Source organism: Saccostrea echinata, unplaced genomic scaffold (genome assembly GCF_033153115.1).
Source record: "Saccostrea echinata isolate AGI-Se365-2 ecotype Australia unplaced genomic scaffold, CSIRO_AGI_Sech_v1 ptg000027l, whole genome shotgun sequence".
Lineage (NCBI taxonomy): Eukaryota > Metazoa > Mollusca > Bivalvia > Ostreida > Ostreidae > Saccostrea > Saccostrea echinata.
In genome coordinates this window covers 2,308,331-2,318,211 of record NW_026889776.1, presented here as the reverse complement: position 1 = coordinate 2,318,211, position 9,881 = coordinate 2,308,331, and positions in this window count along the sequence as shown.

The window sequence follows — 9,881 nt, the reverse complement described above, 5'->3', positions numbered from 1 at the left end:
AAAAGGGGTAGGGTTCACAATAGTGCACCTAAATTAAAAAAAGTCAAAGAGGCAAATATGTCTATACATACACAATTCCTGCAAAAAACTTTTTAAGATATCAATTAGCAGAAAATGAGAACACACAGAGTGCATAAGCAGAAAATTAATCAATAGTGATTCAAATTATGATATATTTTAAAGTTTTGTTGAAGAATTATGAACTCTAAAATGATGAAACCAGCTTTAAATTCCTCTCAATGTGTTTAAAAATCTATAAAACCTGCATCTGAATTGAATAAAAAAAAAAAATTGGAAAATAGTGAGATGACAAAATAAAATTTTGCAAAGGTTACTTTAAGTAACATTTTTTTAAATACCGGTACTTACATTTTGAGAATCTGGGCACCTCAGTGATTTGAAAATTGTGTTTCAAGTTTCATCGTGTTCATTACACATTAGCTCTAAAGACAAAATCGCCTAGATCACAAATTGTCATACTGCTAATATAAGGATATGATGTATGCCCGTGTTTACAAAGCATTAACTATGGAAAACAGGATTAAATGCTCAGATATCTCCATCAACAGATACTATAGTCACTCAGAAATCCACCACTAAAAACTAATTACTGCTTTCAAACCATTAATTCTGGTCCAGTAAGTGTATCCAGTCACCATCAAGCTTAAACATAAGATTATGTAAGGGTCAAACAATATGGTAAAAATATGAAAGTTTCTGTGTCTTAGAGGCCGACTATGAATGGGAAAGAGACAGAGAAACTGGAATAAATACTGTGTGAGAGCATTGCCATAGAAACCTGACACAACCTGAGTCATTTAACTGATATCTATATGAATTTATCCAATAATGGCTTACAAACACATCAACAGGTGATTTTTCAAAGGTGTTGATCACTTTGGTATTGATTATCAGTTTCACCTCAGGTGCCATGCAATTCTATTCATGATTATCAATTAGGAAAATGTTGCACTAAGACCAAGAACTGTATTACACTTCAAGTCTCACATTATCAGAATATAAATTACCTGTCAATGTAAAACTCTATGGCTTTTCCTTTTCACTGTTGGATGTTTTCCCCTTTTGTAGCATCACCTCTGGCCATTACTGTATGATACTGATGATATGTCAATGTATCAGTATCATGAGACACCTACAAAATACTAAATTTGAGTGACCATATTTTCAGATGACAATGAGTCAGTAAAATGATACACCTTAAGTCAATGGCAAAAGCAAACTCAATTTGGAGGTTTCAGTTATAGATCCTTCACAATATCAGAGATTTGTATACTAGTACATATACGTCCCTGACAATATTAACATTTCATTTCCAAGCAACCTTGACCTTTCAGATATGAAATTTACCCATGATTTCTGCTCAATGTTCTGGACCTTTGAGGCATGACCTAAGGTCAAGTCATGACAAACTTAAGGTTTCTAATATTTGACTTTATCCTCACTCTAGTTGAGAGTTTAGATGCTTTGGTCAAGACTCAGTGACAGACAGACAGGAAGAATGAACAGTAAAAACAGAATGCCTCTCTACTCTTTTGGAGACAGACAGGATGTCATTCATCATGTCCAGAGCATTTTTACAAATATTGACTTGATGTTTGACCTTTAAACATCACCTTGATGTTGGCATGAAATGAAACAACAGCCATGAAAATGACCAATCATGATATTTATCAAAAAACAAGAGATGTTTGTGAAACACTTATGCCCCCCCCCCCCCCCCCCCTTGGACATACATTATAGGGTGCACAAGCCCTTATTATGGACAGTATCCATTATGCACAGTGTACATGGAAATGAAATTGACCTTTTGAACTTAAAATCAATAGGGTTCATCTACCTGTACTATCTGAGATGCATCAACTAGAAATAGTCTTCTACATCACATCTTTGGCAAAAACATGTTTCTCATAATATATCAGTAATTAATTTTCAACCTTTGCAGAGATAATGAATAGAAAGCAAATAATTGGAAGACCAAGGGGCATAACTTTGTCAAAAATTGCTCAATCATATCCAAAACAGAACCTGACCTATATATTCTTATGATAAATCTGTATACCAAATTTCATTTCAGTATGTGCAACCTCTGCAGCAAAAATGAACAGAAACTGTTGATGGACTGACAGACAACAGACACCAGCAAAGCATATGCCCTCCCTTCTTCGAACGGGGGCATAATAAGACCATCAAACATAAATTTCATCTCTTTCTAATGCGAAATAGAAAAGGAAAAAGTCTTTATGATGGTTGGGCATTATTAAAATGCCCCCCCTGTATTTATCTTTGTGAAATTATGTAGTCCTTTATAATTTTTCAGAGCATTTCTGGGATTAGTACCTTATTTTGCCATTCACAACTACTCTTAGTCACCCTCCATGATCTAGCCTAAAATAGTAATCAATACATACAATTGCAATACCAGAAGAGTGGTCCTTGATCAAGTCTCTGTGTGTGGCAAGTTTTATTGTAATTAGACTAAAATGAATAGTAGTGTAAAAAAGAATTGCACAAAAAATTCTGTTTATAGTTACTATGGCTTTTCCATCGATCAAAAATCAATAAATACAAATGAAATAGTAGCTTTCTAGCCCAACTTTTAAATAGTGACTTATGTCAAGGGTTTGTGTGGAGTTCCGAGATCACAAAACCTTGACACTGTGAGGATGAGTATAGTCTACCTGTGTACCAAATTTTACTGAAATCAGACCAAAACTGTAGGAGAGTATAATTTTGAGTCAAATGCTGACTGACAATTTTCAAACTAATTGTTAGGCCATTATTCATACACTGAACTGTCTACAGATTTTTCCGTTTTTTTCTTCCCAATCACAACAAGGAGCACATGGCGGGTGTGACTAGTCGGCAGGGGATGCTCACTCCTCCATGGCACTTGATCCCACCTCTAAATTTTGAGGTCTGTGTTTGCTCTGCTCCAAATTTGTATCATTTCATTGGACTTTCGAGATTGAATACTGTTTGTTATCTTCATATTTCATTTCAAAGAATTCTCAGAAATTTGTATTTTTTAGTAACCATGAAAACACTGTCAAAATCAGAAACCAATGTATAGAATTGTGTATCCTAGTATAGTCTACTTATGTACCTAGTATAGTCTACTTATGTACCATGTTTCATTGAAATCAGACCAAAAATGTAGAACCAGCATTTTGAAAGAATTTCCCAGATTTATATATTTATCTTAGTGTATTCTTCTTGTGAATAAAGATTTAATGAAATCAAAATAACACATCATTCAAATGAACACATTGGCTAGGAAAAAGCAGAAATTTAGTATTGAAAAGATTAAATATGTAACAATTAAATATGTAAAGGATCACAAATAACCCCCCAGGGAAAGGAGAGGGGCACGATTTGTTCACATTTGAATCTACACTAACTGAGGATACTTCCATATTTCTTTGACTTATCATGGCTTTAGAAGATTTTGTTCTAAATGTTTGACCTTCTATTGTGGCCCTGTCCTACCCCCAGGGAACATGATTTGAACAAATTTGAATCTACACTACGTGAGGATGCTTCCACATAAATATGACTAATCATGGCTGTGCTCTTCTTGAGAAGAAGATTTTAAATTAAAGATTTTCCCTATGTATATTTATTGAAAGTTTGACTGCCCATTGTGGTCCCTCCCTACCCCTGGAGGTCATGATTTGAAGAAACTTGAATCTACATTACATGAGGATGCTTCCATATAAATATGACCAATCATGACTTTGCTGTTCCTGGGAAAAAGATTTTAAAAAATTTTCCCTATATATTTCTATGTAAAATTTTGATCATCCATTTTGGCCCCACCCTATGCCTGGGGGTCATGATTTGAACAAACATAAATCTACACTATCTGAGGATGTTTCCATATAAATATGACCAATCAGGGCTTTGCTGTTCTTGAGAAGAAGATTTTTAAAGATTTTTCCTATATATATTTCTATGTAAACTTTGATCATCCATTGTGGCCCAGCCCTACCCCAGGGGTCATGATTTGAACAAACTTGAATCTACCTGAGGATGCTTCCATATAAATATGACCAATCAGGGCTTTGCTATTCCTGAGAAGAAGATTTTTAAAGCTTTTTCCTAGATATCTCTATGTAAAACTTTGATGGTCCATTGTGGCCCCACCCTACCCCCGGGGGTCATGATTTGAACAAACTTGAATCTTCACTACCTGAGGATGCTTCCATATAAATATGACTTATCACAACTTTGCTGTTCTTGAGAAGAAGATTTTTAAAGATTTTTCCTATTTATTTCTATGTAAACTTTGATCACCCATTGTGGGCCCGCCCTACCCCGGGGGTCGTGATTTGAACAAACTTAAATCTACACGACCTGAGGATGCTTCCATATAAATATGACCAATCAGGGCTTAGCTGTTCCTGAGAAGAAGATTTTAAAGATTTTTCCTATATATCACTATGCAAAACTTTGATCATCCATTGTGGCCCCACCCTACACCTGGGGGTCATGATTTTAACGAATTTGAGTCTACACTACCTGATGATGTTTCCATATAAGTTTCATCTTACCTGGTCCAGTGGTTCTTGAGAAGAAGATTTTTAAAAGATACCATTAATTTTTTATAATTCTTAATTATCTCCCCTTGGAAGAAGGTGTGGCCCTTCATTTGAACAAACTTGAATCATCTTTACCCAAGGATAGTTTGTGGCAAGTTTGGTAGAAATTGGCCCAGTGGTTCTTGAGAAGAAGTCGAAAATGTGAAAAGTTTACGCATGATGCACACCCGCACGACGACGGACAAAAACAGATAGCAATAGGTCACCTGAGTGACTCAGGTGACCTAAAAATGAATGAGTAAATGAATTAAATCTTAATTAATAAAATTTCTTCCTATTCTTTCTGTAGATTCTCTTTCTCAAAATTCATGCCTATGATATAGACTATAGCAATTAAGTAATTATCTTACCTGGACAAATTCCCATTTTGCACAATTTTTTTCAATACCTGAAATTCAAATGTGTGCAAAACGGGAACAAACAGAACTGAAAGGCTTCTTCTTATGTTTGATATGGGTTACACTACACTTTAGTAACATAAAAAAACCCAATTGGGATCTTTGGGTTCATTTCACAGACTTTTATAGACTACATGTACATTGGACTCAAGCATGAAACACCTGACACTCATGACTGGTATATGAATATACTGTGTTATGATTAAATAAAATGAATTACTTGGAAACTAGAATTTTTTTAATCAGGGACAGTGATACCTGAGGTATATAACTTAGCCAATACGGTGTACTACATGTCAATATGAATGAAATATGTACCTATTTCTTATTTCCCGGGAAATACCAGTAATTCCCAGTATTTCCCACCGTCCTGGGACATATGAGTATTTCCCAGTTTTTTGCCAACCCTGGATAATATTGAACTGTTTTGAATTTTAAACTGCTCAATAATGATATAAACATTAAGGAGATAGCACCTTTACTTATTTTTGTATTTTTAGTAACCGTGGCAACACCATTCATGAAAATAAAAAAAGCTGATACACTGAATTATAAATCATAGTGTATTCTACTTGTGTACAAAATTTATTGAAATCAGATTTAAACTGTAGGAGGAGTAGCGTTTTGAAAATTTTCATAAATTTGTATTTTAGTAACCATGACAACAGCATTCATATAAATGAAAAACTGATATACTGAAATTATAGACCTTATTGTTTACAAAGTTTTATTGAAATCAGACTAAAATTGAAGGAAGAGTAATATTTTGAATGAATTTCACAGAAATTTTTATTATAAGTGACCATTTCAAAATCAACAAAATGTATTTGTGAAATACTGATGCCCCCATATGGCAGCTCATTGCAAAGGTTTTCAAGTTTCTCAAATACAAGTCAAACTCCAAGGTCAAGAGATCAAATATTTGGTACCCAAAAAAGGTCTTATCACAAGGAATACACCTGTGAAATATAAAAGCCCTAGCACCAACTGTACAATAGCTATGACCAAGGTTAAAGTTTTTCAAAAATAGGTCAAACTCCTAGGTCAAGGTCAAAGGGTAAAAAATGTTGGTACCCAAGGGAAGGTCTTGTCAAAAGGACTAAACATGTCAAGTATGAAAGTCTTAGCACCAACTGTTCAAAAATTATGGCCAAAATTAAAGTTTGGTAAAATTTTGCAAAAGTGGGTCAAACTCCAAGGTCAAGGGTCAACAATGTTGGCACCAAAGGAAAAGTCTTGTCACAAGGAATACACATGTGAAATGTGAAAGCCATAATTCCAACCATTCAAAAGTTATGGGCAAGGTTAAAGTTTTTGCAGAAAAACAGGTAGACATTATAGATGGACAGACAGAGCAAAAAAGAAATGCCTCCAAATCTATGATTATGATGGTATAAAAACTGATATATACAGTTGTATGTATCTTAGTGTAATCTAATTGTGTACCAAGTTTCACTAAAATTTTACCAAAGCTGTATGAAGAATAGCATTATGAAAAATTGTTTACAAACAGATGGATGGATGGACTATGGGCACTTTACTAATGCATAAGCTCTTCTAGTCTCTGACTAGTAGAGCTAACATACAAGGAATTTTGCCTGTGATTTCAGCATTCATACAATAGCCACAAAGCCTGTATACCAGAGTAAAAACACAATACCAATAATTATGTTTTGCCATTGCCAGAGGATGTTTCTAGCAACTTACCAAACATCAGTTCATTATCTACAAGCACAATGGAAAAGCACAGTGATAATTAGAAATTTTCAAAGTCTAAGAGCAATAACTTTCATGAAAATGAGTCAATCAACATGAAACTCAAACTTAATCTGTCAGTCATCAATAAAAAGACCTAATTATACCAAAAATCAGCTCGTTATCTATACACACAGCAAATCATATTCTGGAAAACTAAGTATGACTGAATGACAATGATGAAATAATGGACAGGAAGGGAAAAACTGTATGTTCTGACATTTCATAGGCGGGGCATTAAAAAAAAGAGGCCCATGGGCCACAGCGCTCACCTGAGTAACTTTGGCCTTGCTGTTTTTCTTCTGATTCCCCCCCCCTTTAGTACTTATTTGGCCCTGCCCTACCCCCAGGGGTCATGATTTGAACAATTAGAATCTACACTACCACAGAATGCTTCCACATAAGTTTCAGCTTTTCTGGCCCAGTGGTTCTTGAGAAGAAGATTTTTAAAGATTTTTTCTGCATATTTCAATGTAAAACTTGGATTCCCTAATATGGCCCCGCCCTACCCCTGGGAGTCATGATTTGAACAATTTAGAATCTACACTACCCCAGGATGCTTCCACCTAAGTTTCAGCTTTTCTGGCCCAATGGTTCTTAAGAAGAAGGTTTTTAAAGATTTTTACTACATATTTCAACGTAAAACTTGGATTCCCTATTGTGGCCCCGCCCTACCCCCAGGGGTCATGATTTGAACAATTTAGAATTTACACTACCCCAGGATGCTTCCACATAAGTTTCAGCTTTTCTGGCTCAGTGGTTCTTGAGAAGAGGATTTTTAAAGATTTTTCCTATATATTTCAATGTAAAACTTGGATTCCTTATTGTGGCCCCGCCCTTGCCCCGGGGGTCATGATTTGATCAATTTAGAATCTACACTACCCCAGGATGCTTCCACCTAAGTTTGAGTTTTTCTGGCCCAGTGGTTCTTGAGAAGAAGATTTTTTAATGACCCCACCCAATTTTTGTATTTTCTTGATTATCTCCCCTTTGAAGGGGACTTGGCCCTTCATTTTAACAATTTAAACTCCCCTTTACCCAAGGATGCTTTGTACCAAGTTTGGTTAAAATTGGCCCAGTGGTTCTTGAGAAGAAGTCGAAAATGTGAAAAGTTTACAGATGGATGGACGGACGGACGAACGACGGACAACGGTGATCAGAAAAGCTCACTTGAGCTTTCAGCTCAGGTGAGCTAAAAAATTGGTATTAGTAAAGGTCATGAATTTTTGGCACTGTTAACTTGCTAAGTTATTAGGGAAAACTTTCAACACACTTAACAATTTCACTTTTAAAAATTTTCTAAATAATAAATCCATTGAATTTTTTTTCCTTCATTCCTTAAAAAGACCATTTTGATATTGCTGGTTTAGTAGTAAAAGTGAATTTCATAAGATCTCAGTGGTTCTAATTTAGAATAAATCATAAAATACTAGCAACGAATTCCTTCCTGCATAAAATTAATAAAATTGACAGTAATATATGTACTCTTTGTAAAGCAGAAACTGAAACAATTGAACACTTGTTGTGGGAATGTGAACATGTTCAGGCTCTTTTAGAGAATTTTGCAAAGTACTGTTTTGATAGAATCCACTCTACTATAACTTTCTCAAAAAAGGAATTTTTACTAGGCTCTGTGAAGAAAACTGACAAGCTTAAAAATATTATTGCTCTACAAACCAAATATTACATTTATCTGTACAAATGTACAAACAGAAACATTTCCTTAGGTGGGTTGATATCCTCTATTAAGACAATGTATGAATTATAAAAATATATATCTTATAAAAATAATGAAAGAGAATTTTTTGATGAAAGCTGGAGACTTTTGAAAGACTTATTTTCATAATCCTCTCTTTCTCTCTCTCCCCCCTCTCTCTCTCAATATTCTTTTTTTGTAAAAAGAAACCTTTGAAAATGCAATAAATTATCCAAAAAAAAAAAAAAAGAAAAAGAATTTCATGAGATATCGCAGCATATACTTCAGACCTTGTATCAAGAGATAAAGAAATCTTGAAAATAAGATAAATGCAAAATCTGGAAATATAAGATTTAGGTCAAAGGCAAATCATTGGAAGGTTAAGCCCTGGTTACCAAGCCTCATTATTATTCTGACCCAGCTTGTATCTTTCATCCTTTGTAGTATTTATTCTAGTTTAGTACCCAGCATATGACTCAGGTACACACCCTTTTTTTTCTTTGTGTAGACATTAGGACTAATCAAATAGATCCTGATGTCTACATACTAAGAACTAATTGGTTCATCAGACTAATAATTTGGAGTAAAACATGAAATCTGAAAATATCACCACTAAAATTTTCAGTGTCTACCGAAGAGCTCCAATAATATTCACTCTAATTTAACATAAAACCTATATACAAAAAATAATGTTCATTGGTTTAATTATTATCATACCAGTATTTTAATTACAGGATGTTCAAAATTTATGATCGACTAAAACACTGAACTTAAAACAGAAGTCTGAAGTACATGTAATTAAATACAAAATCAAAAGAAAAAAAAGAGCCTATATATAAAGAATAATCACCCTGGTTATCTTGATCTTGCAAACATATGAATCTCAAAACATCAAAGTGTTACATTTAAATGAGCCTGAACCTTCATTGGGGTAAAATGTTTTGTAATCAATTGCCCTTTTAATAAATTGATTTTACATCAATAAATGATTTCAACCAACCTATCTGGTTAAAAAATAGACTTAAAAGTTTTGGAAGAAAACATTTAGACAAACACACAAGTTTTGGAAGAAGATATTATGTAATAATACAAACAACAATAACAATATGGCCTAAAATTCTCATTAGAATTCTCTTCATGCAATTTTCTAATTTTTTTTTCACTGAGGAACAGACGAGAGGACATGTCAACATTTGACCCTAGAATTACTTCTAAGTACACTCAATCTGTGTCTAGTTTGATAAAAAAATGACTATTAAATGGTTCGAAAATACCCTGTTCAACTCATTTTATGAATCTACATGTATATTAATATATTTGCACTGGTATATAGTTTAATTAGTAACTCAGGTGAGCTAAGATTCCATCAGCATAAATAAAATTTTCTGGTAAATTTGTTTGAAAGTATGTTCA